General features: G+C 39.6%; 1 protein-coding gene and 1 non-coding gene across 6 annotated transcripts in view; both read left to right on the forward strand.

Moving 5' to 3' along the window:
- FHIT (fragile histidine triad diadenosine triphosphatase) overlaps positions 1–19,714 on the forward strand; it is a 1,459,166-nt gene that overhangs the window by 449,641 nt on the left and 989,811 nt on the right. The window lies entirely within an intron of this gene.
- On the forward strand, positions 2,304–2,442 carry LOC112301325 (U4 spliceosomal RNA). Its single transcript, XR_002974469.2, has one exon. It is a non-coding gene; the product is annotated as a U4 spliceosomal RNA (small nuclear RNA).

Below are 19,714 nucleotides of genomic sequence, written 5' to 3' on the forward strand. Positions count from 1 at the left end.
AATCAGCCCATTCATTCACTCATTCATTCTTTATTCACAAGTATTTATCAAATTTCTACCATGTGAGAGGAACTGTGCAAGACACTGTTAATATCAAGATGAAAAAGTCATGTACCTCTTCATGCTTGTCTTCTCTCAGATTTGTCTGAAACAACACCAGCCTTTTATGATGATAGTTGTAGTTGTGTATAAGCATCAGTTGGAACTTATTCTGTGCCACATGCCATGATAGCATTTGACATGCTTTATCCTCACAATGCCCCAGTGAGGTGAGTTCTGTTATTAACTCCATTTTGCAGATGAAGTAACTGGGGCTCACGGATATGAAATAACTTATTCGAGGTCAGTTATTTGTAAGTAGCACGGCTAGAGTTTGAGCCATCTCTGTTCTTAAGAATATTATACTACATTTCTTCCTGAAATCATTATGACTAACTTAGTAACTTTAAGATGTTAGTTTAAGATGCCAACTAGGTGGGCTTATAAAATTAAAAACTTTTTTTATTTCCATAAGTTACCCATGGGTGACAGTCTTGATTCTTGCTTTTTTAACAAAAAGCACCTCCTGCCTTCCCCTCATATAAAGGAGTTTATCGATGATCTTCTTTTGCTCACTTACTGCTCCCTAAAACTTAGAATAGAACATGACACACAATAGGTTTTCACTTAACATATTTTGAGTGATTAAACCCCACTTTCCCTGGATTTGAGGGCTGGAACCAGTGATGGATCCCCTCTGCAGAGAATACTAAGGTTTTCCTTGGAATGAATTCTTCAGGTTTGGGACTAGTTTTTGCAATTAAATTGGGCTTATCTTGAGTATTCTCAATTTTTGTAATTTTTAAAAATATTATAAAACAATTTTTGGACGAAGTTACACGAGTAGTTAACTACCTTCAGTACCTTCCTCTTTCATCATTCAGTGATGTAGCACCTTTCCTGTTACTGTATTTGTGGAAGACCTTACAGTTTTCTAAGAACCATCAGAGTAGGTTATCTTGCGGCATTTCCCCCACAGACTTTGCAAAATAGAGAGAACTAGGAATATCATATAAATTTTGCACATGAGGAGACTGGGCCTTAGAGAGATCAAGTGGCAATGAACTTGTCTCTTTTTAATTTGAAAAGCACTGAAGAACTGCAAGTGGATGGATCTTTTTCCTGTGATTCATTTTGCTCGTTTTCTTTTTCTTCTTTTCATGTTAACCTTGTCACTAATCTTTCTTTCCTCAGGATTTGATAGATATTTGTCATTTGTTTTACATTTTTAATGATTTCTCTCTGGGTTTTTAATTCCTTCATGGATGTCCAACTGGTGTGCTTCTTGCCTGGCACAGAAAAAGTCTTCCAGGTCTTCTGTGCGCCTTTGGGTTCTTGGTGTAGTCCAGTGGCTGCCACAGGGTAAGCTTACTGGTTAAGAAATGACTTAAGAGGCAGTTACTATGAGTCAGTAAGAGATAGCTGGATTATCTAGACTCCCAGGGGTGTCCTACCTTTTGGCATCTCTGGGTCACGCTGGAAGAAGAAGAGCTGTCTTGGGCACACATTAAATACACAAACACTAATGGAAACTGATAAGCAAAAACAAGGTTCTAAGTAAATTCATGATTTTGTGTGGGGCAGCACTCATAGCCATCCTGGGCTGCATGCTGCCTACGGGCCACATGTTGGATGCCCCTGATAGAGACTAATACTTGGCAATCAACGAGAAGACTATTTAAAGATATATTAAACTGATGAAAACAGGTTCACAAATGTATTCTCTATTCTTTTGTTGTTCTTCCTCTCAGGGAATATAAGTGTATTGAAAACAAATGTTGGTCCTTGGAGGGAGGGAACCTGGATTGTTTTTTCAATTGTTCACTGTTTGACTTTGGTAAACTCACTTCTGTGCTGAGCTTTAATTCCTTCCTCTATACCAGAGGCTTTCAAACTTCCCTTATTTAAAAGCTAGAGTACCCTTTGTTTAAATGATGGTCTTATTTAGATTGCTAAAAAAATGATGTAAAAGGAGCCATGTTGGTTTAAACAATGTCATGGGCTTGGTACACATTGACACAGTTTGGAAACCAGTGAGCAATAAAATGGACATAGTAATGTCTGTTCTGCCCAGCTCTCTGAGTCCTCTTAAGGATCATATGAAATAAGGTATGTGAAAGTTTTATAAAATGTACTTTGTTCTATCAATTATGATGTCATCATGAAGACAATTTAACCATTTTCCTATCTTCCTTAAGCTCATCTACTAAATATGTAACTGCAAACCCAGACTGAAAATTTTAGTCTTAAAATTGTGCTGCTACAGCTTTGCACAGTGGCAGTATCATAGCCAATGAGGTTTATCCGAGGTGTGATTATTGCTAATTGAAAATTGTGCAGCTACATTCCAGTAGGAATGTTTTAATTCAACAGGAAGACTGAGTTCAGAAACACTTATAAAGATACCACTGAAGGTTACTAAAGTCAAAGTGAGGGTATAGCCATATGAAAGGAGATGTTAAGCCAGAAATTGGGCTGGCATTGTTTGACATTAATGAAACTTGTAACATCACAATAATTCCACTGTAGCGTTAGTCTGGGAAGCTGTAATCTAGCTCCCAAGTGAATAAACCATAAGGCCATAGGCCAAATAATTTGACAAAAGGGAATTAGATGATTATCTTGTAAACTAGAGGAACAATGATGTTGTGACTTAATTAGAGAGCTTGGTAGCAAGATCCAGTTACAGCTAAAGTCTTAAAGTAGTAGCCAGGTCATTTGCAAAATGCTGCAATATTTTAATTTATGAGAAAAAAGAAAAATTGTCAAGGGTTGACAAAAATTGACATCTAAGAGTTGAGATTCAAGGAAAACAGACACGCTTTGATGGCGCACAAATGGTCGCTGGGGGAAAACACTAGGGAGAATAATTTAATACAATGATTATAAAGACTAATGGAATGAGCAAGGAGTGTTTCCTTAGCGACCAAAGAAATTCCATTGAAAGGTATTAGACACCCATATGATCAGAGGGTTAAATATAAGCAGATGTTTGGGCTTAATTGGACCCAGAGCTAGAGAGTAGTGTGTGCAGTTATAAACAGCTACTCTGGGTTGTGACCCTGGGTTAATGGTTGGGTTTTGACTGTTTTGATGCTGCTTTGATTTGACTATTGCTATGCAGATCATACCCGTAAATGCCTACCTTTTTGCCTGAAATATTTGATTAAAGTTTGATTTTTTCCTTGAAATTCTCATTATTTTCTTATTATACTCCATAGGTAACTTGATACTTTTGTTCTGGTTAGTGACTTTTCCTACTTACATTTTGCTTTCGATTCTATAGTGCCTAAATAAATATAGATGAGATGTGGGCAATCCACATAGTCTGTCATCTGTATGTTTAATTTTTATTTCAGTGATACACTGCTCCCAAGTCGCAGATGATTAACCCAGGTCCTGTATGCACATCATGGAGACAAAGCCACTCTGAGTTTCAATTGTGACTTAAAAAAAAAAAAAAGAATGCAGCTTCTAGGCCATAGATAGTCTTGGTACAGTCTAGACAAATTTATTGGCTTACTTCAGAGATCTCTGTAAATTGTTAATACCATGTATGTTTTTCTCTTCCCAGCACTGTTAAGAATTTGTCAGCAGTGCCTGTGCTAATCTATTGTTGCTGGGATTAGGCTCCTTTGAGTTTCCGGAGGAAGAAAGCCAAAATTGTGTCTGCAGATTTTCAGCTTGATGACACCTTGGCTTAATGAAAATTCTTGACGAGGAGAATGTGACTTTTTTTTTTTAAAGTTCCAGGCTGGTAAAAATGAACAATTTTGCATAAGAAATAAATCCTGGCATTAAGATAAATGAGAAGCACCAGTGATGTGAAAATAAGTTTGCTCTGACATAGAGAAGGGACTACGTAGAATTCTATGAGAATTCACATGCTGGAGCTAAATCTTTAATTGCTGCATCAAGAAGTGTGCCTTTTCTTCTTCATAAAATGACTGTCTATTTAAGTGTTTTCCTCTAGCAATTTTTAAGCAGCCTTTTTCAGTGCCCTGGCTTGACCTTGTGCTCTTAAACTCAAAGCCTGAGAAGCATTGAGACCCTCTTCTTTGGGGCCGGGTGTTAGTGCCGTAGAGCCCCTACGATTTCCTGAGTTATGTAGTAACTCACCATGCTGGGAAATGGCACAATTCCTTGCGGCCTTGCCTACTTTAACACACAGACCGCTCACTCTATTACTGTTTTGAAATTACTCTGACAGATTTCTTAACACTTTGGAAGAGCTCCACAAAGTGTAACAACAACAACAACAAAAAAGCAGACAAAATGATTGCTGAACGATGGGATAGATAGATAAATACAGGGTTCAAAGCACTGCTGCGTCCAGGGACTTACTTACAGCTCGAAAGATAAATGAAGAGATAGGCTTTTGACTTAGCAAAAGATGTTGCCGTGTTGACTGACAGAAAAGCATATTTCATACAATAAATAGACCAGCCTTAGGCTAAGAAAGAAGATTGAGTTGGAAAAGGAGTGCAGGTGGGATTCTAGAACTAGGAGTTAAGTCTCTGACTGCTTGTAGCTTGGAGGTGAAGGAGAGCAGTAGCGATTCCACAGAAAATGTTGCCAGATTAGAGTTTCCCTAGAGGGAAATCTTAGGTTATAAATGGCTCATCAATTATTTGCCTGGATCCTGGGAGTGGGAGACAGGAAATATGGTCAGGGGTGTTAGTAGCGAACACTAGAATACACACTGGCTAGTTTATAAAGAAGAATTTACTGAAAGATATCAAACTCCTCAAAAAATCACTGGGAATCCCAGAGAAGCAGGTTTGAGACTAAGGGTCCAGGATGAATGTCCAAAACCATACTGCAGAACTGGCCTGATGAGAAAGCAACCATAGATGCTGCATCTTGCTGGAGAACCATGCTGTGGAGCTGACTGATGGGAATGATTCTGGCTGGAGAACCATGCTGTGGGGCTGACTGATGGGGAGTGGGTCTGGTGGAGAATGGTGCTGTAGAGCTGACTAATGAAAGATGTGTCACCAGCCCCTCTCTGGATGCCAGAAAATTTCCCTGACTGTAACCCCTGTGGATACATACCAAGGATTTGATTTTATTGCAATTTTTCCTATTATCCCTAAAAGCTGGACACCTCTCCAACTGCCGAGACAAGCAAAATAGGTACCCCACACTAGATTAATTTTTCTAATTATTCACTTTGTTATTGCAGTCAACAGATAGAAATATACTCAGTTTGGACAGCATTTAGATTCACTTACCTGTTTGGTTGAAATACAGTATATTTTATATGAAAATGCCTTCATTATCCTTATTTTATCTTAAAAATCTAATTTATCTATTTTTTAAGCTAAGGGTAGAATCTCTCTTAACATTTGTAAGCTTATCTCAAGATTTGTATTTTGCAAGACAAATGGGTCAGTGATAAATTATATTTGGGAAATGATGGAGTAAAGAAACAAAGTTTCTTTAATTTAGGATTAGGATGAGTATGAAAAATATCCTAAAAGATATTTAGTATGCCACATTTCCTGAAGTATTTGGGCCATGGAACCCATTACACAAGGGACACTTGTGTTCTAAGGAATGCAGTTTGAGAAACACTGTATTGAGAAACGCTGTGACCTCTTCGAGGACAAGGATTTTGGGCCCTTCTTCTCTGTGTCCCTACTGCCCCGCCCAGTGCCTGGCACACATTTATTGCCTTGCTCAGAATGATGCAAGGCAAAGGTCTTTTTTCAACCCTAGTGCCTGTTGTTATCTTTGATGATCTGTGGAGTCACATTTGAAACACTTGCACCTCTTGAGGTCTTGAATTCCTTATCTACCATTTGAAAAGGCTCCCTGTTAAAATGCTAGCTGTTTGGGTTTGTCTGAAATAATGGAATTCCAAGGAACAAAATGTTATAAGTGTTGCAGGATAAAATTATTAATGTGTGGATGCTAATGATCTTTACCATTTTCCTAGCTTCTATGTAGGAAGAAATTGTGCTCCCTGGGCAAACTCCCAGGTCTCCTCAAAACTAGAGAAAATGAAAAAAAAAAAAAACTAAAGAAATTGAGAGGCTGTGTTGAACTACATAATAAAGAGTTGAGAGATGAAGAGAGCAAGCAGGAGAGGTTGCCCAGAATAGGCGTTAGCGTGTTTGGGTCAGGGCCAGCAGGGAGAATGGCCACGAGCCAGCTGCTAATCACAGAAAGAATTTTGACAAAGGCAGCAACGAGAAAAGAATAATTTTATGGTGTTTTCTATGCATTAAGAATAGACTTCTTCATTTTACATTTTGTTACAAGATGAACTAAAAAGTAAAAAGGTGAAGAATTTTCTGCATCCTGGATTGTAGTTTTCTCTATGTTACCATGACTGAATCACATGGGTCCATTTTTAGTGAAAGCCTATTTGACTCACTTTTTTCCTCCATGGCTTTTCCCTCAACTTTTCCTAATATCCTCACTCCTCAGCCAAAATTGGTGGGCTTCAAGTCATTTCAGATGCAATTTTACACACTGATATTAATTTTTGTTTAAAAGGAAACTTGGTTCACATTTTGAACATCTGTGAGTCTGGGGCAAATTCCTTTTTGAGAAGGTGACCAGTCTACTAGTGTCCAAACTTATCTTTGCTAATGTAACAGGAAAAAGAGACTTTGAGGTTTGCTGATGATTTTCAAGGGAACATCCTTCCGGGCAGTGCAGGTTCTGTGCTGCTCCTCACTGATGGGAGGTCACTGGCACTGGTTCTGACAGCATGTTTAGAAACCTTCTTATTTAAGTTTCCTGGGAACTTCCATCCCCAGTGCCAGTCTTTTGTCTTTAAATCTTTTGAGCTTTATATCTTGCAGTTCCTCTTTTTGCCTTCTGATGTCCATTCATCTAACTTGTTGAGAGAAGAGAAGTTATCTTCTGCTTTGCCGTGGCCAGGGCCATCGAGGCAAATCTCTGACTGCTTACCTAGCTTATAAAAAGCAAGTGTTCCCGTCTGATAATCCTGGCTTTGAAGCTAAGTTGATAATGCAGTATGTTACCTCCATTTCTATTCTCTTTGGTATCAGGAGAGACAGAGTGTGACTAGAAACTTAACCTGTGATTTATAAATTTTTTTCTTAATCAATACTCCCTTGCAAATATTATATAGAATGAGTAAAAATATTCATTTGTTAATCCCAAAGAACTATGTTTAATAGCCTGCAATTTAGAAATAGAACACCACAGAAGGTTAACCCTTTTCTCCATATTCTGTCTTGGGCATGCCTCTTTCAGGGGTCCAGGTCGGCATTGTTGCTACTTTATTGCAATGAAAGTTAAAAGAGCTTTTACCCTGCAGTCCACTGCTCTGTTGTTAATGCAGTCCATCCATTTACCTGCCCACCTACCTATCTACAACCAAGAAAATCTTATGTCATGATGAAATTGACCCTCTAGGATCTGTTTCTGAAAAGCAGTCTGGGAGTTTTCTGCATCCTTGACTGGACTGTTATAAAACCATTTCATCACATGCAGTTATAGTGTAAGTAGCATGTGTGTGTGTGTGTGTGCATGTGCATTTTCCTACCTGGGCAGCACAGTTTTACCCTGAGGGATTGCTAGCATGCCCCTTCAACTCCTAGCCCTTCAGGATGGTGGAAATGACAGCTGGAGGGAGCACTGCATAATGGAAAGTGTACTGGGCTGGATGTTTGCAGACAGGCTTTCCAGTCCTGCTTATACCACTAATTTTCTGTGTGACCTTGGATGACTTACTTAACCTCTCCAGGGGTCAGTTCTTTCACCTGGAAAATGAAGTTAACACCTGCCCTTCTTGACTCAGAGGGCTATAAGGAAAATAAAATGAGATTGTGGATGTATGGGCAGTTTGAAATGGTATTCTTCTACAGATAAACCGCAGGGTTCCTGACAGAAGGGATATCTTTATCTGGAGTAAAAGGCAGTGTTAGCAAGAGTGGTTAATATGGAAGAGTCTTCTCCCTCATTTCAAATTAAAATGCTATACTTGGCAAGACAACAAGCAGCCCTGTGTTTTGATTTGTTTATATGCTGAGCAAAGTACATTTATTATTTTTACTCGCCTAAAGTTTACCCAGTCACATTCTAAGTCTGTAGTAGCAAATACGTTATTAAAGACATGGCCCATCACCTACCATGTGGCTTGATGGTTAAGAGCAGGAACTCTGGCATCATTCAGACCTGGGGCTGAATCTGGTTTTGCACTTATTAGCTGTGTGTCCTGGGACAAGCTATTTACCCACTCTAATCCTTAGTTTTGTCATCCACAAATGGGCACCAATATAGTACTTAACCTCCACAAGTAGAGATAATGCATTAAAGTTCTTCCCACACTGCCTGGTACATAATGAGAACTAGGTAAGTGCTAGGTATTAGTAAATAGCAGCAGCTGTGGTGTGGGGGGCAGTTGTTTTCTTCCTTGTGCTTTTCTGAACTCCCACATAGTCTATAATGACTCCTCACTTCCCTTCAGGTTTATTGAGATATAATTGACATATAATATAATGACTTTTTAATGATCAGATGTAAAGGTTTATTATTTTTTCGGCCATGAATGAAGAAGAATTATGGTTGTGAATTGGCACAGTAAGCCTGTCATGACAATGCTTCCTAACATTTCCACTGGGCAATGCAACTTATTCAGCACTTTTCCACATATTGTCTCATGCAGCTCTTACAACCCACTGACAGAGTCAGTGCCACTTACATTCTGTGCTACAGGTCTGGAGGCTGAGGCTCACAAAGGCATGTACAGTTACACAGCTCATGAAGTGGTAGATCTCAGAAGCGCCAGAGATGATTGCAGTCAGCAGCAGTGAACAGACATCCAGTTACAAGTGTGTAAGTCAGGATTCTGCAGAGAAACAGGACCAATAGGGGAGATAGTTCTCATATTTATATATCTCATATATATTCATATGTACATATACATGTGTGTAGAATATAAATATATGTTAACACTATATATATATATAAAAGTCTATTCAGAAAAATTCCAGCCATTGTTAATATAACAAGAACATTTCGTGTGACATTGATGTAACCTTGCAGCCAAGGAGAGTGGACTGGAAGGCACATGCATGAACAATGATGACTTCACTGTACTAGTCAGTGAGGGTGGCAGTAGATGCCGTTGAGTGAGCATGTGTACTGCGTGGCCATCACATTCAAAATGACTGATCAAGTAGAGTAATGAATCTGCATTAAATTTCCCGTTAAACTTGAACATTTCTCTGTGGAAACTATTTGGATGATTCAGAAAGCTTTGGGGGATGATGCAATGAGTGCAGTGCAAACGAAAGTGTGGCAAAAATGCTTCAAAGACAGTGGAGAATGTTGAAAGTGATCCATGTTCTGGAAGGCCTGCAACAAGTTGAACACCTGGAACACCTTGAACGTGTATGGGCTGCAATCAACAAAGATCAGTGACTGACAGTACGAAAACTAGAAGCTGATCTGGGGATTGCAAAAACTACTGTGTTCATGATTTTTATGCAGGATCTTGGCACAAAATATGTTGTGGCAAAATTCGTTCTGTGGCTTCTGCTACCAGAGCAGAGGGAACACTGTGCTGCAGTTGCTAATGACTTCTTTCAAACTGCTACCAGTGAACCACATTTCCTCAAGAAGGTCATAACCAGAGATGAATCATGGGTCTACAGCTATGATGCAGAAATGAAGGCCCAGTCATTCCAATGGACGTCACCTAATTCTCCATGCCCAGAGAAGGCACAGCAAAATTCAGCAATATCAAGACCATAACTGTGTTTTTTTATTGGGAAGGTGTTTTCCATTATGAGTATGCCCCTCCTGGCCAAACAATTAATAGGGAGTACTACCTCAATATTCTTTGTCAGTTGACAGATGCAATATGACAAAAACAGCCACACCTATGGGCAACTTCATCATGACAATATGCCTACTCATGCATCACATCTTGTACAGAGTGTTTTGGCAAAACATCAAATCACCTAGGTGAATGAGACCTCCTACAGCCCAGATTTGGCACCCTGTGACTCCTGACTTTTCCTAAAACTAAAATCACCTTTGAAAGGGAAGAGATTTCAGACCATCAGTGAGATTCAGGAAAATACGATGGGGCAGCTGATGGCGTTTCCAACAAAGGATTTTGCAAGAGTGGTTTGAACAGTCGAAGGGATGCTGGGAAAACTGTGTGAGGTCCCAAGGTGACTTCTTTGAAGGGGACTGAGGCATTATTGTCTTATGTACAATGTTTCTTATATCTTGTATCTTCTTTAATAAATGTCTTTTTCAAATTGCTTGGCTGAACACTTTCTGGACAGATATATATCTATATCTTATATCTATCTATCTATCTATCTATCTATCTATCTATCTATTTATCATATCTATATAAACAGAGAGAGAGAGAGAGATTGATTTTGATTTTAAGGAATTGGCTCATATGATTGTGGAGGCTGCCAGGTCCAAAATCTGCAGGGTAGGCTGGCAGGTTAGAGACCCAGAAAGTGTTGATATTACAGTTTAAGTTTGAACAGAGTCTCCTGGCAGAATTCCCTCTTCTTCAGGGGAGGTCTTTTTTTAAGGCCTTCAACTGATTGAAAGAGGTCTACCTGAATTATGGAGAATAGTGTGCTTTATTCAAACAAAGTTTACTGATTCAAAGCTTAATCTCACCTAAAACAGTACATTCACAGCAACATACAAACATATTTGAACAAATATCCGGGTACTATGGCCAAGCCAAGCTGACACATAAATTTAACCATCACAGGTGTCTTGACCAAAGAGGGGTTTATTTTTTCCATGTACTTCAACATGTTCAGAGTACCATCAGAACCCAGGTCCTTCTGTCCTTCTGTCCAGTTATGCAAAGTTGGAGCAGCTAGGTTGTAACTATGAGACTTTTGTCCTTGTGCTCACGAACTGACTACTCCATCTTTGGCCATTGCAGGCAGAAGGAAGAGGTAAGGGCAAACAGCAAAAACCAACAAACTTTAAGTTGTCTGAGTATTCCCTTTTCAACAAACTTTCCTGGAAGCCCTACCTAGCAACTCCTCATTGATCTTATGGTCAATTAATAGAATTTTGATCACTCCTAGATGCAAGGAATTCTGGATGCTTAGTATTTTTATCTAGGCCACTCTAAAATTAAAAATCAGGGTCCTGTGACTGACAAAGTAGAGGGGATAAATATGGAGCAGGCAAGGAATGGTGTCATCCACACTAGGTGTTTGAACCACATCAAATTGCTCACCATACACATGGGGAGGTGTCTACCCCTGAGTGCATTGCTTTTGAAATAATCATTGAGTTCTCTTTGGATATGTGAGCTGAGGATCTGTGTGAAATTACCTTGGGTTGATGGGAGCCAGTAGAAAAGTAAGAAGAAATTGTTAGATATTGACTTTCCTATCTCCTCATGGTCCAAGTAGAGAAACTCCTCTTTCTTTCATTAGCTGATGGGAGGGACACAAACAGAATGAGGGATGAGAAGAGGCAGGCATTAGCAAACCTCTGTGCAGCTGATATATCCTAGGGGCCAAATGATTCTTCAAAACTAGTTTGCATTATTGAATATGTTCTGGCTGTAGGGCATGAAACAGTCTACCTCTCTTTCATTGTCACAGTCCAAGTGTTTAACTGAAGCCCAGAGAGAAACAGCTGTAGCATTGGACTTCTGTGGTGCCTAATAATGTAAGAAATAACAATTGGAAGAAAATAGTATCAGTGTATTGGAAAATCCATCTTGATAATAGAATTGCTTGAGTTTGTTATTTTTTAAATCAGATATTCAGAAGGTCTCCTTTATATTTATTTACAAGTAAGTATTTCAAAAACCATTTAGTGAAAAATCATTTGGAACTAAAATAGGAACCATATGTCACATTATTGAAATGTGACCAAACCAGTGTCTATATTTTAAATTTTGCTCAGGGAAAACAAAATAAAGAAATAATTTTTTTATGTTGCTCTCTCTCTCAGACACACATGCACGCACACACACTTATATATACATGCATGCATCTGTCTCTCTGTGTTAATCTTGTATTTGTTTCGTAGTCCTTTCTCAATATTGCTGTGAAACTACTTTGTTGTATAATTTCCATGTAGCTCTTTGGGCATTTTTTGCAATTCTAATTCTCCCTGGTTATTGCACTACAAAAGAGTGGGAGGAAGGTATGTTTGCATGCAGGGCATTTTAAATTCTAATATCAATGGTCATTAGTTTGTCTTTTGTTGTTGTTGTATGTAGTAGCTGAGCTCTTTCACATACCAGTGATAATTAAAAAAAAGCTTTTAAAAGTAGAGTTTCAGATTTTTCACATTCTCAGAACATGAAAGGCTAATTGAGAAAGGACCTAAAATAAAGATCATTTCCACATTATTTGAATGTTGTGTTGGTGGAATTGCTCACATGTGGTTGGGGAAAGTGGGGACCCCCTACTCCCTTTAGTTCACTTCATTTTCAGTCACAGCAAATGCCCTACCCAGTCTCCTTGCCCAGGTGAGAATGAGTATGTCTCATGGGAACTTGAGAAGAACACCACCAAATGAGACATTTGGAATTCTCATAGCTTCAGATTGCCATGTCGTCTGTATTTTCCTCACATGACATCATATTTTTCCTTACCTTAGGTTAATATTAATGTTTTTCATTAACATAAATGGGATTTATGGATTCCCATCAAAGGCAGTTTAGACTCCAGCACACTGCCCAGCAATCCTTCTACCTGTCCCTACTCCCCCCACTTGCTGTGGCTGACTTTCCCACTCTCTTCTCTCCTCTGAGCTCCAGTGGCTCCTCTGCTTGTCCTGCTATGCGGACAACCTTACTTCCTCTTTCACCAAAACGGCTCAGTCAGGAGGAAACTTCCACTTGCTCTCTCCAGTGTTTCTGTGACTGGACCACCGGCTCTGCTGCAGAGGATGAACTGTTCTGCCCCCACCCTTTGCTCCTGCAATTATCTGTTCTCTCCTGTATCATTTGGGTTCCTCTCCCTACTAGATAATTCCCAGAAACATTCAAAGGTTCTATAATATCTCCAAATTAAATTATTTAGAAGAAATTGTGCTTAACGCCTTCTGGCTACCAAACATTTTTCTGCTCCCCATCAACAACAAAGAACATCACAAGCATTTGCCTATACATGTTTTCTCCATCAGACTTTCAACTGTACTACTCCTTAAAACACTGAGTCACCAGAGGCCCCTTCCTTGCCAAATCCATTGTTCTTCTCCCTGTTCTATCCTTACTTATTCATCAACACACAACAAGTTGATTGCTTCCTCCTTCCTGAAATACTTTTTTCCAGTTGACTTTGGGCTTACCACACTCTTCTGGTTTTTCCTCTTACTCTGGGGTCACTCCTTTTTGGTCTCCTTTGCTGGCTACTCCTCTCCTTTCTGACTGTTCAACTTACAATGCCCTAGGGTCCCATCTTTAGAACTTGTCTCTTCTCCCTCTCTTCACTCCCTTGGTGGTCTCATACAGACTGATAGGTGCGTACTGATGTTTTCCAAATTTCTGTGTCCCGCTCAGACCTCTTCTCTCAACTCCAGACTGATTGTACATCCAATGCCTATTCATCTCCACTTGGATATCTAAAAGGCTTATCAAACATAAATGCTACTGCCCTGATCTAGCTACCAGCATCTCTGCCCTAGACTTTGGCCCAACTGTACTCTCCCTTTCTGTCTGCCACCTCATTTGCAACATAGCAGCTAGAATGCTCCTCTTAAAACTAAGTCAGTTTTTGTCAGCACTCTGCTCAAAACCCTAATAGCTTCTTGTCACAAAATAAAAGCCCAAGTTCTACAAGGGGCTAGTGATCTTGTCCCATTTGTCTCCCTGACTGCACAGGCTACCAACTGTCCTTGCCTCCCTACCCCCACCACACTGGCCATTTACTGTTAATCAAAAGTGTCTGGCAATTCCCGCCTTGGCCTCTAGTAGTTTTCCCTCCTAGGTCATTCTTCCCCTGGATATCATCATTGCTTGCTTCATCCCTTCCTTTAGGCTTCTGCCCAAATATTACCTTTTAAGATGGGTTTCTCTCTCATGAATCTCCCAGCTTCTATCCTCCTTAATTGTGTTTTATGAGCATATACGATTTGGTTGATTTGTTTATTTTCTGACTGTCTTCTGGAGTGTGAGCTCCAAGAAGTAGGTTTTTGATTTGGTCTCTACTATGTCTCTAGGGTCTAAAATAGTGCCTTGCAGGTAAGAGGTACCCAATAAAATACTGATTAAATAGTGAAAAATTGAATGAGAAATATAAATTTAAATATTTAAGCAAGAGATCATGGTAATTAGCCTGAAATCAAATATTCATGACTGTGAATTCTTATTTTGTTTTCTGAACCCTGACACCCATGATTTTGGCATTTTATGTCTTCAGCTAGTGTGTGGTATTGGTTCTCTTAAAGAGGTAAAGAGGTAAAGATTTGTGTTAATCTTCTTGGGTTTGTGACCCTTATAACACAAACAATGTTAGTGAAGGATCATAGTAACTGAACTTTTCAAAATCAAATCTTGCCTCTCTCTTTCTGTATCAGTAAGGAACCAAGCAGAAAACAGATGGCATATGCAAATTGGGTAATTTGACTAGAGTTCAATAAAGGTATCGTTTTAAAAACACAAGGCCCTGGCGTGCAGTGCCCTGAGGCTAGTAGCAGCCTTTTCTGGTACCGCCTAAGGCCTGGAAGAGAAAGGAGAGGGAAGGGTATCAGAATCCTGGAGGAGGGATGAGGAGAGGCCTTTTGACAGGTTCGGCAGCTTTGGGTTGAAGGACACAAGGAGCCTGTGATAAACCCTGGAGGCTGGCTGGGAGCTGAAGGAATAAACATTTCAAGTTCTCTCTTCCTCTAAAGTCCCTGGGGGGCTTCCCATTGGAAGTCAGAAGGCAAGGGAACCCCTGGCTACAATCTACATAAGCTGATGTCTGAGGTAGACAAGATGACAGGAAAGGATGGAGGGCAAATCTGGGGGGCCAGGGACATGCATCCATCAGAACATCCAAGTACTGTCTCCCAAACTGCAGCCTGGTCTCCGGACTCCACTCTCATCCCCGCTGCATCCACTCTTCTTGCAACAACTAACATAGAACCGCTCATTAGTTCACAGTGGTCCCTTGATTAAGACTAAATTATTCAACAACTTTCTACCGAGCTTGGAATAAACTCCAAACTCACTCTAGTTGTGTAGAAGACCCATGATGGTCTGACTGGCTCTGTCTGACCCAATTCTCCCCTTAGCGCATACTACACACCCCACCCTGGCTTGCTGCACCCACGCACAGTGGCCACCACTTCCCAGAATAAGGTAAGCTCATTATCCTCATTGGCTCTGCATACTCATAACCTTCTGGTTGGAACACCCTTTCCTCAACCCCTTACATGGTTGATTCCTTCTTATGATTTAAATCTTACCATTTAAACACCATCACCTCAGGGAATCCTTCCCTATACTCTCTGCCTAAGAATATTTTCTATTTAGTGTCTTACCAGAGCACCTCAATATTTGCTTCACAGCATTTATCACAAAGCATAAGTGGCTCCTCCCTCTCTCCTGTACACTCTATCGTCCGCAGGGTCCAAAACAATTTCTGGCTCAGGTGGTTTCTTGATAAATATTTGATGATTGAGTGAACAAACATTCTTTTCAAAGAAAATAGCTTTCCATTTATGTAATAATGAAAAAAAGGTTACCTTTGAGCATATATTAAATGTATTTGAATTTCTATCTCTCTATTATTTGGGGGATCTCAAATATATTAATAACTGCTTAATATATATTTGAATAAAAATATATTTACTAGCAACAGGGCCGGTTTTCTATAGCTTGACAGTGTTTTTAATTTTTAATTTTTAATTTTTAATATTTTTATGGTTGGGCTCTTATGTCTTTCACAAAATTAAGTTAAAAAGTGAACAATACCCTCTCCTCACTCTAGTTTCACAGAATGGAGTTGACTATCTGGGTGACTTATTGGAAGTTGGCATTATGTAGTGGCTAGGACTGAGCTTTAGAGCCAGAAAGACCCCCCAGGCCAAACTCCAGTTCAGCCACTACCTGGCTGGGTAAAACTGTAGACAAGTTACATAGCCTTTCTGAATTTCCGTTTCCATACCTGTAGAAACAAGGATAATGTGGCCTAATTCTTACAGTTGTTAAAGGATTGCAGGTGACAACAGATATCTTCTCCGTGCTCGTCACTGCCCCCTGAATACAAAAATGTGCCCAAATCCTCCCTTTTCTCTCTTAGGCTTCTGCTCATCTGTACCTTCTCCCCAATCCATGTTTTGTTCATCTTTGTATCTCATGTCCATATTCTGGTTATTCAGAATCTTGCTAGAAGACGCTCTTGTCCATGCTTCTCTTTATAATGTCGAGCTTGCTCTCTTGTGGAAGCAGCCTGGAGCTCGATTGCACCCATGACAAATTACAGACCCATCAGGCTTTCCAGCTGGCAACCTATTTGCTAGACAAATGTAGACAGCACTTTCATGCAGCAAAACACTTTGTTAGGACTTTGAGCCTCTAAGGGACAATTTGAGTTGGAAAAAAAGGCATTGAAACCTTGTACAATACTCACCCCATTACACAAGGAAAACCAAATAAGTTTATCTGACAAAAAGGTATGGGTATGCTTTTGATAAAAGAAGCCCAAGCCACAGGGCACTCTCTGTACAGAGACAAGATGTGTGGAAGTTTTGTCTTTTGTTTATTTCTTTTTACTTAAGTTTAAGTAATATGCTTTGAATGCATTCTCTGAGCCAGGCACTTTTCTTTACTTTTTTAGATGAATTTAGAACTTAAGCTTACAAAGTAAAAATACTTAGGTGCAGGCAGCTTCTACTAAAATCTGATGAAAGAATTGGATGCTTTGCTTACAGTTTTGAAATTTATTGGTACTATATGTACAATCTGCCTAAACTGAATAAAATAGATAAGGGTATAGTATCTGTCCTCAGGGCCTCACCATCAGGCCCATTGTCCCTTAACTTGATGACCAGAGTCCTTCCTATCTAAATATAACTATTTCAGGCCCTTCTTTCACATATTTGAAACTTAAAATAAGGTAAATTTAAAGATAAATAAATAAAGCCCTGCTTTATTTTCAAATTACATATAACCTATACTTGAACAACAATAAAAAAGAAAAAAAAGAAAACATGTAAATAAAAAAGAAAATAATAAAACAAAAAAAGGTTACATATAACCTACAGGTTTATATGTTTCTCTGAGACACATTGGTCTAAAGGGCAGCATAAGACACACCTGTATGCTGCTCCTCTGTAGCACGTGTCTCATTTATCATTAAGCTTTATGTTTGGTAGGGACCAGGGCTTGCAAATTAGTGGCTCCATGGGTCTAATGCAGATCACAAAGGTATCATATTAACCTTCCTAATTGGGTCAACATTTAAAATTGGGATATTTCACATAAAATGCAGATTTTGGGCTTTTCTTAAAGCCCTAGAAGACCTGGTTGCTTAGGGCCTGCATTCCCAGATAGCAGCAATGGAGCGGCACTGGCTGGTGCCCGGGTTGCCAAGTCCCCACTGCTCAGTAGTGAATGTGTATGTCTGGAAACCAGCCTGCATCACGCATATACCCCCTTGGCTCTTAGAACACTTAGATTTGTGAGCTCTGATAGAGTCCACAGAGGGGAGATTGTAGGATTTTCATCTACAGAGTTGATGGAACTTGAGTGGGTGCGGGGATTTGAGGGGTGGTCATTCCAAGTAGGAGGCTAGTTTTGATGCAGAATCCCACTGGTGGGTAATGATGGTCTGTGAGGCAGATCCCAGTAGTTTTTCTCTAACAACATTTAAAATGCTTAAGGATTCAGCCTTATGTTTTTTTCTTATAAATGAGAGCAGATTAAAGGTTAAGATTGTTACTTTCTTGCAACTTTATAATCTGATATGCTTTCTTGAAAGAAAAGAAAAAGTGAAGTTATACCTAGTAAGACCTAGAAAATGGGTATATCTAAGGTTAGTTATATCAAGGAGCCACTGCCAGATTTAAGAATTTAACAATTAAAATTGTGTTTGTATGTTTGTGATGTGTGTGGTAGAATCTGGTGTGGTATGGTAGGGTGTGTGGTATGTGTGGTATATGCATGTGATGTACATGTATGATGTATGTGTGTACAAGTGGGGTGTGTGTGGGTGTGGTATATATATGTGTGATGTGGGGTATGTGTATTTTGTGTGTGTATTTCTGGTGTGGGGGGGTGTATACAGAAGTGATAAATGTTCAGAACAACTATAGCAATGGAGCAAGCATTCAGATCTGTAAAAAATAATAATAATAATAAGGCTGAGAAAAAATGCCATTGAGTCTGTGTCTTCCAAAAGATAGTAAAAGCCTCTCTCACAGTAGTTGAGTTGGTACTTTACAAAGGAAACTGGGCCTGTTAGAAGAACAAAATAGGGTGAATTTGACCAAGATTCCTTCAAGGGTAGGTGTTTTGTCATCAAAGATGTTCAATACCCTGTAGTATTTTTCAAATCAGACTCTTCTTTTAAAAAAAAAATTATTTACGTAACTTTTTAAAAAATTATTTACGTAACTTTAAAAGAATTTTATTGTTATTCAATTACAGTTGTCTGCCTTTTCTCCCCATCCCTCTACCCCACTCCAGCCAAACCCACCTCCCTCCCCCACCTTCACCCTCCCCCTTGATTTTGTCCATGTGTCCTTTATAGTAGTTCCTGTAATCCCCTCTCTCCACTGTCCCCTCCCCACTCCCCCCTAGCTATTGTTAGATTGTTCTTAACTTCAATGTCTGGTTATATTTTATTTGCTTTTTCCTTCTGTTGATTATGTTCCAGTTAAAGGTGAGATCATATGATGTTTGTCCCTCACCGCCTGGCTTATTTCACTTAGCATAATGCTCTCCAGTTCCATCCATGCTGTTGCAAAGGGTATAACCTCCTTCTTTCTCTCTGCTGCGTAGAATTCCATTGTGCAAATATACCATAGTTTTTGGATCCACTCGTTTGCTGATGGGCACTTCGGTTGCTTCCAGTACTTGGCTATTGTGAATTGTGCTGCTATGAACATTGGGGTGCACAGGTTCCTTTGGATTGGTGTTTCAGGGTTCTTAGGGTATAATCCCAGCAGCGGAATTGCTGGGTCAAAGGGCAGTTCCATTTTTAGTTTTCTGAGGAAATTCCATACTGTTTTCAACAGTGGCCTCACCAGTCTGCACTGCCACCAACAGTGCACTAGGGTTCCCTTTTCTCTGCATCCTCTCCAACATTGGTTTGTTGATTTGTTTATGTTGGCCACTCTGACTGGTGTGAGATGGTACCTCATTGTGGTTTTCATTTGCATCTCTCTGATGGCTAGTGATGCTGAACATCGTTTCATATGTCTCTGGGCCCTCTGTATGTCTTCCTTGGAGAAGTGTCTGCTCAAGTCCTTTGCCCATTTTTTCATTGGGTTGTTTGTCTTCCTGGAGTAGACTCGTGTGAATTCTTTATATATTTTGGAGATTAGGCCCTTGTCTGAGGTATCATTGGCAAATATGTTTTCCCATACTGTTGGTTCCCTTTTCATTTTGCTGATGTTTTCTTTAACCATGCAGAAGCTTTTTATTTTGATGAGGTCCCATTTGTTTATTCTTTCCTTTATGTCCCTTGCTTTAGGGGACGTGTCTGTGAGGATGTTGCTGCGTGGAATGTCTGAGATTTTCCTGCCA

Source organism: Desmodus rotundus, chromosome 8, assembly GCF_022682495.2.
Source record: "Desmodus rotundus isolate HL8 chromosome 8, HLdesRot8A.1, whole genome shotgun sequence".
NCBI lineage: Eukaryota > Metazoa > Chordata > Mammalia > Chiroptera > Phyllostomidae > Desmodus > Desmodus rotundus.